Consider the following 15763-nt stretch of genomic DNA (forward strand, 5'->3'; position numbering starts at 1 on the left):
CCTCCTTAGAAGGAGGCCTGGGTGGAACAAGGTCCTAAATCAAGCGCGAGGAAACCTCGCCAGTCAACAATGATGCAGTTTTGGAAGCATGAGAAGAAACAGAGGAAACCACCTTTTTTGATCTGCTATCCCCCGCAGACTGGGCCAGTGCTTTGGACAAGAGGTTTAACATGGAATTCTTCTGCCCTTTGACATGCGCCTCATGGATGCCTCCACAGCATTCTCCACTGAGGAATTAATAAATTTCTTTAAATCATGTTTGAAGGCTTCGCCTTCCTCATTGAGCTGATCCTGCTCTGGGGAGCTGTTCAACTCCATACCACAGAAAAAAACAAGAAATACAAGGCAAGAAAGGGTTAACAGGCAGTGGGAGGGACACAGGGGCACAAAGCACACTCCCTGGGGGCGTGGCTAGCCTTCGAGCGTGACCGGAGCTCCGAACGGCAGTCGGGAGTGAAGGAGCTGAAGCGCTGGAGCCAGAAGCGCTGTAACGGCCAAAATAGCTCAAACGCGAGCAGCGCTGAATCAGAAGAGTTGAAGGGGCAAGTAAACAGCAACGCGCGTGTGGAGGCCTGTTGACGGTAAGCGCGAGCGCTCGGGGAAATGAGGCGGGAAGCGCGCGTCGGCCTGAACCACGGGGCCAAACCCGCGAGGTGGGAAAAAGAGCTGAACGCGATATCGCGAAAGACAGAGGGAAGCAGCGCTCAAGAGCGCGAGTGTGTTTTTAATAATTAGCGCATAATAGTAGAAATACCACAAACCAAGTTAACAACAATAAGTACAGTTATGAAGAAGTCGGAGAAGTCACTTTTCTGACTGCGAGCAGCAAGAAAAGAGGAAGCTGCGCAGTCAGAAGTGACGTTTTACGGATAAGGTTGTTCATGATTGGTTCCTAACTCTCGTTTTTTCTGTGTTCCCATTGGCCAGTTGGTCTTCCAAGGCCCCTGGGAACTGTAGTTTCTAACTTATCTTGGCTGCTGTTTAAAAAAATGCAAGATAAGAAAGCATAATAGGAGCCTCCGGTCTTGACATAAAATTTAGAAATCATGGGGGGAAATTGTGAAAGCGTTTTTTTTCTATTAGTTCATTTTAAATGCATTGGAACCTGAGCTTACGTAACATAACCCATGTTCACAGTGTCCTCCATCTTGAAATGATGTCATAACACACCACGTGATAAATAGTGCAGTTGTTTTTGTTCTAAATAAAGAAATGCAAGTTTTACACTCATAAACAATAAACAGCAACTTCTGACTACAATGTATCTAACCAAGTAAATCACAACTGTCCCAGGCAATCATGTGTACAATGTATCAACTATAATACTTGAATAAACTGAGAATGAGGAAATCTAATGTACTAAAACTATGGGAGAATCTTCAAATGTATTCTATAGTAAAAAGCAAAATTCTTGCTTGCTCCCCAGTGGTGCATATCCTGAGAACTATGTACTTGCATAGTAATGTACCCATTCTTATGATGTGAATTTATGCTGGATTTTCCAATAGAACTTTACTGAATTCTTTATACTTATGATTTGTATGCTTCGGCTGCTAAACTTATTGATGACACATTTTATGTATTTGACCTCTTCTATAAACTTTTGAGACTTTGACTCATGTCTGTCATTCTTACTGAGAATTTATTGAACGTGATTTACATGCATGCGAGACGATCCACGTTGGTAGCAAAAAAGTTGTCAAGGCTTTTGGCGTGGTCCGCTGGCTAGGTTACCGATATTGATGCTGGAAACCAAGGTGCGAGCCTCTTGTGATTCTGGGCAAATCACTTAATCTCCCCGTACCTAAATGTATCCTTGTATAACCTAACCAGTGCTACCTGAATGTATCCTGTGTAACCTAACAAGTGCTCATGCCGCCGACTAGATTGCCGATTTAGGTGTCCTTGTGTAAGCTAACCACTGCTCATGTGATTGCTGATTTAGGTGCTGGAAACCAAGGTTCGAGCCTCCTGTGACTCCGTGCACATCACTTAATTTCCCCGTGCCTGAATGTGTCCTTGTGTAAAGTAACCAGTGTTCATGTAAAGCGCTCTAACACCTTCAGGTCGAGTTCGCGCTGTATATATCTGCATTAAAAAAAATAATAATAAAGATGGGTTTGCGCGCAGACAATAGCTCTAACAGCAGAATACGTACGAGAACAAAATATGGCAAATAGAATCAAAATTAATACATTCAATACATATTTTGAGTCCCTTCTAATTCTGCAAAAAGTATCTACTCGATTTTTTATTTATTTAGTACTACATTAATCCTGCAGTTTACGAAAATGTCATTCTAAAACTAGACTGTCCGGCAGCATGGTCCTAAGGCGGCATAGTCCAGATGTTAAGTTAGCGCTCTAGCTGTTAAAGAACTCAGCCGCAGGAACCAACCCTTCTTTTGTGTCTCTGACTCTGCAGAGTGGTGCGTTTCGTCCTCGAGAAGAGCGGTGGCGCTGGTGGCTAGGGAAACAGGTTGGGGGTTCTAGCGGAAGTGTCTCGCTTTACGGCAACATGCTTTGAGTGCGATGGGAAGAAACTGCAGGAGTTAAGGCAGCTGAGTTACCGGCACAAGTTTGCATTGGGTATAAAAAGCAGCTCGTGGGAAGAACTTAGTGTGTGGCAGGTGAGAAACAAACCTTTACTTCAGCACGCTTTTGCCATTTGTCTAATATCGCCTTTCATGCTTTGTAAAGCTCATGATCAGATAAAGAATGCTACGTGTTGTTGGGTAAAATTCAGTATCAGCAGGACGCGTCCCAAAACTCCAGGTGCTCTTTTAGTATGGGGTGGGAAGGATGATGAAGCAGACAAAACTCTTAACAAGGCACATTGACTCTGTGGTCAAAGTTGCTCTGAAGTGCAGTGAACTAGATGAATGTTTTGAAAGGTCACTGTAGGCAGCTGCTGATTTATTTCACTATACACGTGTGTGTTATACGTTTGCGCCATAGGGGCACACACTTGGGATTGCGCTATGGGAGCTATGTTGGCATTTGTGTGGCCTCCTCAGCCAGTGTCACAACAGACATGATTTCCGGTCCCTGGCCTTTTACCTACAACCCATAAACGCATGTGTTAGTTTTATTAGTTGAATGGAAGCAATTCAACATTGCCCCGCTTATGAGTTTAGGTTCGCACAGGAAAGCCGAGTAGTAGAAACAGTGACCCGGTAATACAGAGCCATTTGGCACCATGGTTGGTGCAAGTTCCAAAATTGTACTGTGGGTTGATAGAGATCAGACAACTGTGTTTGGCTGAGCTGGCACCGTGAGGAAAACGACTGGCATCACTGAATCCCTGCCAGCCATAAGCAGGGAACATAGAAGAAATTGTACTTGCGCTCATGCAATAAACTGGGTGGTGGTGGTGGTACACAAGCGGGCGTCCTGTTGGGCAGTGGCATGATCTAGCATCACTGGCGATCTGACTGGGTTGTAGATTGAGCTGGTGCCAGGAGCCTCATAGCTGCTTGTCACTGCAGTTGAATAGTGTGCTGCTTCCACTTACTGTCTACTGCTGCCTTGCAGTTTGGGCTGAGCTGTTCCCATTGGACAGGGTCAAGACTGATTTGCATATGGCTGGTTCCAAACTGAGGTGGCATGGTATGCAAAATAATGATGGACTGAACTGCTGTCCGAGTAGTATTAATTCAGGTATTCCATCCTTCACTTTTTTGTATACTTTAGTGCTTCTACTACTGTGGTCTTCTAGCAGTATTGTGTTGTCACATGAGATTTCTCTAGAAAAGCCACTGAATGAGCTTGGAACATGCATGAACGAACTGAATTGGCAAACGGGGCATGACATCAACTATCCCAAGGTACGTGTGCTGGCGATATTAGATGCATGAGACGTGCTGCCAGTTCCAGGTGTATGGTATGGACTGGGTGGTTGGCGGCAGTGTGGACTCAGTTGATGCCACTATGGCATAACATGACCCGGTTAAGAAGTGGGAAGGGGACAGTCCCAAGGAAGTGACCGATACGGCACTATTAAGAAGGCTTAGGGGCTGTAGTTTGCATGGGTAAAAGTTGCCTAAAATAAAGTTGCCCATGACATTGCTGGCACAAAAATACGCAGTCATAACTTGGCAGTGTACATAGATTATAACATTACATTGGGAAAGGTAAAGTCAGACTTGCCCTCCTGTAGATTGGTTGTGAATTGCAGCAGTTATTTGATGATGTGACACAGTTTTGCCTTATAGTTAATGCACTGTCTGTCTTCAATTCCAAGGCTCTACCATGCCAAGTTCGCTCCAAAAAGCAGAAGGCATTATCTACTATTTATTGTGCCATTTGCTAGACATTTACGATGACTTGTATTCAATCCCCATTTGGCACTTTTTGCTATCGAAAAGGAGACCCACTCAACAATTATCTAAAGTCACTATGCACCCAGGTGATATAAACTGAGCAACAGGAGGAACTTGCGAACATTCAACCAAGCTAAATTCCCGAAGCATGCAAAATCAAGAATGAAAATGCCTTATACTGCGCCATGGCACTGCAGTCATTAGTGATCACATTTTCAGCCTGGCGTTTGGCTGAGGGCAGTTCAAAAGACCTTTGCTACTGGAAGATAGCAAGATTATAAGCCTACAGTATGTAGAGATGCTGATTATCGTGTCTCCTACACAACAAGCACTGGCAAGAACCATAAAACACTACAACATTCTGTAATCTACAAAGAAGGAAGAGCTCAGCACTTGCCCACTATCCTTGTGTGATGCAGACACGATAGCAGCTTGGGGACTCTTATGCCGTCTCTTCATTGGGGTTGCTTCTTCTGCCACCTCGCTGATCTGATGGTCTACTGTTGGATCCTGTGTGTTACTGCTGGTGGGAGTCTGCTGTTGGAGGTCGCTGTTGTCTGCCCCTACAGCTAGTGAGGATCTATAGTTCTTACATCTTCTTAATATAATGATGCTATTTTTGTTACCTGTACATTATTCCTGCTACTGCTCTTGGAAGGCCTTTGTTTTGCTGTTTAATGTTTGGTTCGTGTGGAGGAACTCTTCATTTCCGAGACATTTGTTGAAACAAAAGAAACTGGGTGTCTGAATGTATTGGTCTATCCAGCCTACAACTGTGAAGGGTGCTTGATGAAAAAGAAAGAATGGGCCAACCAAAAATAGGTAGGGCGCAACCTCCCTATTTGAGTATTTCAAAGGTTTCCACAAGGAATGATAACCTTGTCTTTGTATATAAAACTAAGGTTGGATTTGGAGTAGAATCCAATTGGAGAAAGAAAGGATAACCGTGGTGCTAACCCCAGTGAACTAAATTTTGAATTGTGAAATTAATTTAAATCTGCAAAAAGTGTCCTTAGAATGCCTGTCATTTTATTAATGGAAAAAATATAATCATATTATTACAGAAGACTTGGTCTGTGGATGAGTGCTATCAGGATGGGTTATATATCTTTTACTAAACCAACATATAACATAAAAGACAGTAGGCTCTTGAGAGGCTTTGTGAGAGAATGTGGCCTAACGGCTAGGGCGGTCGACCTTGGAGCTGGGGAACCGGGTTTGAGTCTCAGCAGGGACGCTCAATATTCTGTGATTCTGGTCAAATCACTTAATCTCCCCGTGCCTAACAAAAATGAATGTGTCCGTCTGTAACATAACTGGTGCTCATGTAAAACGCTCTGATACCTTTGGGTCTAGTTCGTGCTATAAAAACTCCACAAAAAAAAAAAAAGGTCTAGAGGCTCCATCAATAATCATATCCTTTATTTCGGTTAATCAAAAACCATAAAAGGTAATGATATAAAATACCAATACACATATAAAAATACTATAATTTAAAAGGTAATAAAAACAGGTTACAATCCTTTTGGCAAAAAATATTAACAGTTAGAAAATGTTAAATATCCATAAAAAACTATCTCCCTTGTTGATTTTCTTGGTCCTCAAATACCATATGGCTGTCAGACATGTACCAATTGAAAAGGCAACTTGTCAACTCGTGTCTGTAATACATATTCTAAGTGCGGTAATACGGGCAAGGAGGCCCAACATTCTGCATAATGGTATAATCCAGTGCTTCCGTTGATTTAAAAAATTTTTTTTTTTATATGCCACACAAAAAACTAAAACATGTTCAATGGACTCAATGGCCTTGCATCCCACGGAGCACATATTTGATGTACCTTACCCTTTCTTCCAGCGGCAAGGGAAGGTAGCTATCAGTAATGTGCCCACTCTAAGCTTGATAAAAAGTGCTCGTGCAAATGGGTTTATAACCATATCTAAATATGGGTCAAAATCACATTTAAATGTAAGAAAATCATCGTTCAGACTGCCCAAAGCGGTCCTCCTCATTTTTCCCCCCCAAAATGGGAGCCCAATAGGCTTTTTTGAACTTTCTGATGGCATCACCCGATATGTCATTGGGGTTTGACCAAAAGTCCCCTAAACTAAGCTTGTATAGCCATGGCTTTACATAGGCACACCAAGGGATCCTATAGCGATTCAGTCACTCTAGATCCTTTTGGTTTTGATGGATTTTTAGAGATTTGTATATTACAGTTGATTTTGGTTAGTGTCTATCAGAATGCCCAAGAGATTGATTTTGAAACGGAGTTGCTGTGTTTGATAGAGGGGTTTCTCCATTTAAGATCTGGGTATTAAAATACAAATTGGCTTTTGGGGGGTTATCCAAATGTAAAATTAGATTTTAAAGAATTAGAAGACCAGTCTGATGCCATCCTCTGAGTGTTTTTTTCAAACCTCAAAAATTGTGGGGAGTCTTATAGATCTACATTTGATGCATATGAATGGCCGATTTTGTATGATTTAAAAAAGGAGAATGTAGGCATCCAAATTACATAGTATTTATTTATTTTGAATTATTTTACTTTTGTAAAGATGGACTGTGATGTAAGTGGTTGTGTAGCAATCTCAGTATCTTTATTGTGGTGTTCTGGGAGAAAAAAATGTATGTTCCAGAGTTAGAGATATTCTATCCAAAACAATGTACAACACACCATTCAACGCTCTGCTCTAAAAAAAAAATAGCTTCACTCCAGGTTCAGATAGAAAACTACCCAGTTGGAAAGGAAATGAGTCCCTTACGCTAGTAGGAACATATGAGTGAACTTTAGTTTACAAATTATTTACAACAAGGGTCTCATGAATGGGGGTTATCCCTGGTTTGTCTAAAACTCTAATAACATTTTTAAACAAGCATTGGCATAGCCAATAGGTCTCACCTTTGGGACCTTATAAGTGTTTAGCCATGCAACAGTTTATGTTGTTGCACCAAGGATATTATGCTGCATAACTAAATACTTATAAGGTCCCGAAAGCGAGACCTATTGGCTATGCCAATTCAATGCTTGTGTATAAAATTTCACCAAAGCAGTGTTTTGCGGAACGGCAATATGCAAAGGTGGGCCACTTTTTTTAGCGTGCCCGGGCCGATTTTTAATCCCAATCCAACCCTGTTCCTACACAAACTCAGAGACTTGCAGGACCGATCCATGTTTCAACAGCCCTTGATTTTCTACCACACGTGGCAGCTCCTGTAGTCTCTCTCTTCTCTTCATGGCTTGCAGGTAACTTCTGTACTTATTAGATATGGAGCTCTGCACTGTGCATTTTACCTGTCCTCTCTCACCTGAAGGATTTTAGAGGCTCACATTCAACTGGTCCTCCTGTGCGCACCTGGAGCTTTGCGGTCACTGATTAGGCCCATATGGACATTTGAACAGTGGCTGACCTGAAGACTCTCCAGCAGCCCCATTTGCTAAGCAGCACTGCGCCCCTGAGCTCTCCATCTACCACTAGTCACAAAACTGGAGAAACTGGGTGTCTTCAAGCTTGGCAACAGCATACCTCAACATGCTACCAACTTTTGACATCTCATTTCTCTGATAACTCTCAGGGAGCTAAGCTGAGAACAACTCGAGAATGGGTGACATTTTAAGGCTATGAAACCATAACCATATTAACCGCCCCTTGGAACCACTACTCCTCCACTCCTCCTTTTCTCCTGATACTTCTTAACACGCTCCCTGACTTTAACATGATCCATAACTGTGTCATGCGAATGGCATTATGGGCTACTTTGTTGACATATAGAACGTCGACCAATTCTGTCACATGATTATATCCATTTGAAATGTTGCGGGGCAGGAAACCAGGTTCTAAACTTATGCCATGGTGGTTGAAAGGGGAAAAATTGTATGACACAGTTATGGATTTTGCTAAAGGGAGAGTGTTAAGAAGTATCCGGAGAAAATGAGGAGTGGGTGGCATGGTCCGGGTAAAACTGGGCGGTATGATAAACAGGAAGTTATCCAAATGGTCTGATCCTGTGAGAGTGGTTGAAGTTTTTAGTAAAGCTGTGAGAGTTTTAGATGGGAAAATATGGAATTTTAGACTTATTTAACTACTGGTAACCTGGGAACTCCGTTGCAGCTCCAACGCCAGACGGAAAGCAATGTGTAAAGCCGCTCCAGGTACAGAAAAATAACCAAGTGAGCACTGCCGCCTTCTTTGGACTCCTGATCGTCGCCAATTTGTGTAGTAAACGATACACACACACACAATGTGGGTTTGTAGGTTGTATTTATTCATAAAGAAAGCAGCTTAACATCCACCTAACTGAAAAGTGACCAGTCTCCTCAACGGTCACCAACGAATCACCACATGGAATCTCTCCGCAACATTCCTATTCCAAGTTCCCTGTTCCTAAACAGAATACTACAGTATGCAGATTCTATCACCTTTAAATGTCCTAATACTTTCACCTTCACCAAGCATGAGGATGTGTTGTATGCTTGCATAGGAACATGGTCATATTTCTAAACTCTCTGCTTACCAACCTTCGAGACTCCATAAAATAGACTACTTCTGGGACACAGGACCAAAAGGGGATCTCCAATTGTTATAACAGCTGCTGAAATCTTCGTCTGTTTCAAAAATAGTTGCAAGAATCTACTGCGTTACCACTGGAGTCAAACACTGGTCACCTCAATCCCTTTGAGCAGGACCCTGTGTGTCTAGTACCGAACATTCACTTAAAGATGAGTGCAATCCCAAAATTCTAATTTATGAAAGGCTTACACTGGGTGTTGAGGCACAACGACAATATGCAAAACAGAAAAACCGCTGGCTGCGATAGTGGTACATTCCAACATGAACTGAGGTGGCAGTCATATCTCGACATTATAGGTGCGACTTTTTGAAGGGCGTCTTCCATGACGGGGACATGGAAAGGCAACTTGGCACACAAGGACAGATGAAGAGGGAACTAACCAGGTAGAAGGCACAATTGCCAGCTTTACTCAGTTGATAGTCTCGCAGAGTGGTGGAAGAAGGAAGGGGTTTCTGGGAAGACTGGTGGCCTTACACCAAAGAATGAACGGGGTGAACCAACTACGCTCCCGTAACTGCCATCCCAAATGACCATGCCCCTACAAAAAACAAAAGAAAGAGAATGGGTTAAAATAAACCCAGGAAAACAAACCACCTATGAAACAACAGAGTACTGTTCCTTTAAGCAGGAAGGTGGAACGACAGAGGTGAGAAGACCAATCCCCGATGCTGAGAGGAGGAGAAAAGTAGTAGTCAGCCGTTCGGAGGCGTGTCAGCCAGGAACTGAGACGCCGGAAGAGGAGAGAAGTGATCCTTGGTCGCTGAGTTTGCAGGTACCGAAGTCGCGAGTGAGGAGGACACGGGCCAAGAGGATAGCTTGGAGGCAAGAGTGGTTGTTACTCCCGGATGGTGCTTGCAGTCTGCCGCAATTGTGGAGAGTTGTGGCGAACGGGGCTTGATAGCCGGGGTCGGGTGATTTTTAAGTGGGAGGAGGGGCGGTGTTTGTGTTTTCTTTAAAAACAAGAAGCGCGAGCAACAAGCCCGGGAGCTGTGTGTACGCGCGCACGCGCAAAAAAAACCAACAACACGCGAGTGGTGCGCGCGAAAGGAGAGGCTTGTGCACGTTCACTCTCACATGCGCGCAGGCTTTAGGCCACTCTGGTAGCACTTTGAAAACCCGCTTACTAAAGGTCTCGCCTGATCTAGCGCATGCGCTAGCGCTCAGGCGAGACCTAAAAAGCCATGAGATTTCTCCGAAAACTGATGTCAGTGTAATACCTTATCATGAAATAAAAAAGAGGTAACAAGAAATCAAAAACGGAAAAGAAAATTGAGTTTTACTATTAAATGCAGTAAAAGATGCTTACCTTAATCCTGCTAGGTGATTGCCATTTGCTTTTTTCTCCGATCATTGCAGTGTAATATATTAGAAGATAATTATATCATCAAGATACTATCAGTTTATGGGAATTCAGGGCCTCCCGACACATGTGATTTTATAATGCTGACGAAGAATTATTGGAGTCATTAACTGTGAAAGTTGCTAAGACAAGACAAGCTTATGAATCTATTCTGAGTGGCTGGACCAGATTGTATTTATGGGAAAAATTTATATTGGTGGTCTTGTGAATTCTAACCATGCTTTAGATGTATTATTCAGAAAGGACCAATTCCTCACACTTGGAAGGGCGCCATAATAAACCCAATTTTCAAAAAAGGTAATAGAAAAGATCCAGCATGCTTCTATTTATATCATGATAGATATAGCTATTTTTTTTTTTTAAATTTGCTTTGAAGCTGCTGAACATTTGTGTTGGATGAAGTGCCTGATCCAGAAGGAATAAGCTGGCTTCAACTTGGTCAGTCATTGATGGGTCAGACAGAGCTTTGTGATGTGGCCTATAGGCCAGATGGACCCTATTTTCCTGCTTTGTAGTCTTTAAAGCCGTATTTCATGCTGTTGATCGCTCTGAACATTGGTCAGAATTAAGAGAGCTGGAATATTCCGCCTGGGCTCTTATAGATTATTTGTCTGATTCATTCAGAAAATAAGGCACGATTAGAAGCCTTGTTAAATGAAAGATCAACATGAGAAATTCTGAACGATTATAAAAATTAAACAGGGCTGTCTGTTTGCCTCTGTATTGTTAAGTTTTGTTTTTTTAGGTCGAGCCTAGAGGCAACACGCATGTGCTGCTCTGAGAAGCATGAGAAATCGGCATAGAACCTTGGGGTCTAGTTCGATAAACGTCTTTCTTTTGAGGTACATATTAAGAAGCTGGTTGGTGGCTGCTTCGGCCTGCTCAAATCTTTTAGAAGCTTCTTTCCCCTTCTGCCAGCAGCAGCGAGACAATCACATGTGCACTGATTATGTCTCGGCTGGACTATGCTAATAGCCCGGAATGCCAGAAAAGAGGACATCCATCGAAGAAACTACAGGTGGTCCAGAACACCGCTGCCAGACTGCTGTCGGGGCTGTCAGCCAGGGACAGTGTACAGAACCAACTTTGTTTATACCACTGGTTACCGGTAGCCGCCAGAGTGAAATTTAAGTTACTGATTCTGGCTCTTCATGGAAGCGTGCCTCTTTATCTACAAAGGCGGGTGTCCTTCTATGCCCCTGTGCGGGCCCTGCATTCCGCATCTCTGTGCCTTGCCCAAGTTCCACGCTTTAAGCGGCGGAGGATTGGGGGTGGCTTCTTCTCAGTGAAGGCAACTACTGCTTGGAACGCTCTTCCGCTGACCTTGCGTACTATTCAGGACCCAGTAGCTTTAAAAAAACAAACCTGAAAACTCATCTTTTTATCTTAAGTCGAATATGGCACCCCATTAGACTCACGCCGGGATACTCCCGAGTAACTGTGCGCGTAATAAATGTATTTAACATAACATAACATGCTGTAATGTCTCTGGGAAGTTAGAAGACACCCACCACACGCCCACCGCTTGTGATTGGTTACATAGTCTGCCTTTCTAAATGCCATCGTTTTGGTTCATGGATAGAGTAAATTTGTCCTGCCTTGTGGCTGTTTTGTTTCCACCCTGGCGTTTGCCCCTGCTGAATGGATCCTTTAGATACGGGCCATATGTTTTGGTACCCGCATAACTGTTTCTTTTGCTTTGGCTTGTTTTTTAATTTCCTGTTGTGTTTTACTTTGCTTCCGCCCCACTCCTGTTATCCGCGTTCCCTTTGCTCCCGCCCCCCCCTCCAGTTGTCCGCGTTCCCTTTGCTCCTGCCCCCCTCCCGTTTTCTGCATTCCCTTTGTTCCCACACCCTCCGGTTGTCTGTATTCCCTTTGTTTCAACCCCCCTCCCGCTGTCCGTGTTCACCATGCTCCTGCCCCCCTCCCGTTGTCCGCATTCCCTTTGTCCTGCTCCGTTGTATCATAGCCCATGGAGGGCCGGTCGCAAGCGGGTGGTCCACAGGTGACGTGAGCTGCCCGGATGTAGGCGCCAAGTCTGCTGTTCTCACCCTCTCCCCTTCACTTGCAGCTGCCCGTGAGGTACATCCTCCCCCCCCCCCCCCCCCACGAGGCACGCTACTGTTTGTTTAAATTCTAAACCGAGTCAGTGAAAAGTATTGGCAAAGCCAAAAGGGAGACCTTTTGGCTTTGCCAATGCTTGTGGTGTTAGGAAACGACAGCTACTTGCCGAGCTGTGTTCTCGTTGCACTTTCTTGAAAATGATGCAAGTGAGTTGGCTCCCTATGGCGTCCTCTTTGTGGACACTTATATGCAGACTTGGCGGGCAGATAGAAACTGGGCGTTGAAGTACTTACGCATTGAACTGAAATCAGTACAGAAAGATCCTTGTTTACAAGTCACAATTATGAAATCTTAAGGAAGCTTGATGAATATTAGAATGTAAACTGTCACCCATGCTTTGTTCGCCCCAGCCATTTGTTCCTGGGCTTGTCACGTTCCACGCTTCTGCCTTCCTATTTGCATACTCACCAGCTCCTTCCCATATAGGTTCCTTATAAGAATACTGCACCTCCGCCCATGCCACATAGAGCCTGTTGGATGTAAGCCTGAGCAAGGTGCAGCTCCCAAGGTGCTGAAGCACTGGGCATGTTGGACACTCATTTTTCAAGTTCACTCATGAAGTGTATGTGCCTGCAGTGCCTCTCCCTCGATTTCTCTCCTTGTTTTTAACCCACCTTCTGTTGTTTCTAAAATCCTCGTCCTTCTCCCTCTTGTTTGTAACCCACCCTCCGTATCACCCACCACCCCCTTTTCCACTGTCCTTTATGTTTTCCTCCCGCATCCCTCATGGTTATCACCCTATCCAGTCCTAGGTGGGCATTTTTGCGTTCTTGAGAACACAATAGAAGGGACTTTGCTACAAACTGGTTCAGAATGAGAACATACCAACCCCTCCCCCCGTGATCCTGCCCCCCCCACCCGGTTCTCACCTTGCCGCCTCCCACCACCTATCGCTGAGGTTACCTGGCTCTGCATGAGTCAGGGTGATGGCATCTGATCAGTCGTGAACCTGGTTGCTCCACCGGTCCGGCCCCCCTCTTCTAATCGTTCTCTACAGTTCAGTGGACCACCATGGGAGGTGGGTAATCACTGAATGCCGTAGAAGTAATGGAGATCTACTCACTATATGCATGATTTATGGAAGTACCCTAGATGATCCAACAGTATTTCACTGTATAAATAATGAATTAGCTGCATGGCCTTTTCCCATAATTATGTGTGGAGATTTTAATTTAAATCTGCCTGCCGACCATAATATAAGCCGGGATAATGACTGGATATATAGTGGCCGGAAACCAAAGGTATATAGAGCACTGAAGACTCTATGCCACGAACAGGCTCTCTCAGATATGTGGAACTGGCAGAATCCCACGGATCCCGGGTACACATATTTTTCTTAACCGCATAATAAGCATGTAAGATTAGATTTTGTACTAGTTTCTCACACACTTCTGCATAATAACTCAATTGAGAAAGTGCCACGTATACTGGCCGATCATAACCCTCTTATATTAGAGCTTAAAGGGAAAGTGTCAAAAGTGTCAAAAGAGGTGGGCGTGTATTATTGGAGCTTTGAAAGAACTCTTCTCACTAATGAAGAATATTGTGAACATATGAGGACTTGGAGAAGGAGAATATAGGGAGTGCAGGGATCGCAGTGGCATGGGATACATTGAAAGCAGGAATACGTGGTGAGACATTTAGCTTTTCACTATCCCTGAAATAAAAAAATAAACGCTCATTGTTATATGATTTGCAAGCCAGATTGGCTGCTGCCGAAGAAGAACTGATCACTGTGCTTCAGAATGGGGGTGACTCCGCGGAAGCATTGGTAAAAAATTTTAGTAGCCAAATCAGTAATAATGGAGACATTGGCAAAAAGGGCCACAGATAGACTGGCAGCATGGAGGCAGGAAGCATACGAGTGTAGCGAGCAGGTTGGACACCACCTCGCAACTAGAGCTCGCAAAAAAGCCACTAGAAAAATAATAGCAGAAATTAACAATTCTGTACGAGGGAGAACCACAGATCCATAGAGAATTTGTAATGTGTTTTACACATACTACCAAGATCTGTACAACGAGGCTACACCAGGCCATTTGGGACATGTTAATACATACATATCTTAATCCGATTCCAACGGAACAATTTTCCCAGGAGGAGCAGCAACAACTGGAAGAGCAGCCGCAATGGATCAATATACTGCTATGTATTAACAGCCTTCCAAGCGGTAAGGCCACTGGCCTAGACAACAAACATTTAGAATTCTACAAAAAATTCTCTACTCAACTGACAGATTCTATGTTGCAATTAATTATTCATGTATTTAAGGGGGGGAAGACTGCCTGACTCCTGGACACTGGCCAAAATTATAGTCTTTCTTAAAAAACATAAAACACCATTGGAACCTGGCTCCTACCGTCCCGTAACTCTGATAAATTCTGATAACAAGATCTATTCAAAAGTCCTTGCCACACGCTTAGCCTTTGTAATACACAAGGTAGTATCTATACGACTGACCATATCAGAAGGGTCATTGCACTCCTTGATGCTGTTAGCATATCGAAGGACCCAATGGCATTAATTCTGCTGGATGCAGAAAAAGCCTTTGACAGGGTCTCCTGGACTTTCTTATGGGAGGCCCTGTCAAGGGTTGGAATAGGTAAGGAACTTCTACAGGCTTTTAAAATGCTTTATTTTCAGCCTAGCGCAAGACTCTTTCTTAATGGTGTATTAACAGACACTTTCAAAATCACTAGAGGTACCCGACAGGGCTGCCCAAGCTCGCCGCTTCTATTCGCAATTTATATAGATTCATTCCTACGTCAATTGGATAGGAATAGGGTTATAAGGCCTATCGTTACTAACGGTTGGGAAACCAAAGTCTTGGCATATGCCGACGACATTGCCATAGTTACTCCAAACCCTGCAATGGCTATAGGCGAGATTGAAGTAGAAGCGGTGAGATTTGGGTCACTCTCAGGATATTCTCTTAATCGCAGCAAAACCCAAATCGTGTGTAATGATAGTGCAACGTTTAATGACACGAGAGTGGTAGAAAAGGCAAACTATCTCGGAGTTGAGATTACTGCTAAAATCGATAATATTGTGAGTGTTAACATTGATTCCTTAATATCCAGAACGAAACCGAACTGAAGAGATTACATAACTTACATTTATCGATTATTGTCAGATGTAACATTATTAAAATGTTATTTTTCCCTAAGTTTTTATATTTTCTACAGGCAATCCCGCTAGAATTTACCACTAACTGCTTAAAAAAAATAGAAAATGTATTTTCTCGTTTTATCTGGGCATATGAGAAACCTAGAAGAGCATATAAATATTTATCTTTACCAAGAGAAAGGGAGGACTGGCCTTACCAAACATAAGATTGTACTATTTGGCTACTACTTTATTATACAATCAGTCCTCATAAGAGAAA

At 43.4% G+C, this 15763-nt stretch overlaps 1 protein-coding gene across 2 annotated transcripts in view; it reads left to right on the forward strand.

Annotated features, from left to right (window-relative positions):
* Positions 1 to 409: 409 nt before the first annotated feature.
* The window catches only part of UTP14A (UTP14A small subunit processome component), a 458135-nt gene continuing 442781 nt past the window's right edge, over positions 410 to 15763 (forward strand). Inside the window, exons 1-2 of one of the 2 annotated variants that reach the window (XM_085607771.1) lie at positions 410 to 581; positions 2425 to 2629. The gene's annotated coding sequence lies outside the window, so the exon portion shown is untranslated. The remainder of the gene's footprint in view (positions 582 to 2424; positions 2630 to 15763) is intronic. The other variant, XM_085607772.1, reaches the window with a different exon arrangement.

Source organism: Triturus cristatus, chromosome 5_2 (genome assembly GCF_964204655.1).
Source record: "Triturus cristatus chromosome 5_2, aTriCri1.1, whole genome shotgun sequence".
In the NCBI taxonomy this organism is placed as follows: domain Eukaryota; kingdom Metazoa; phylum Chordata; class Amphibia; order Caudata; family Salamandridae; genus Triturus; species Triturus cristatus.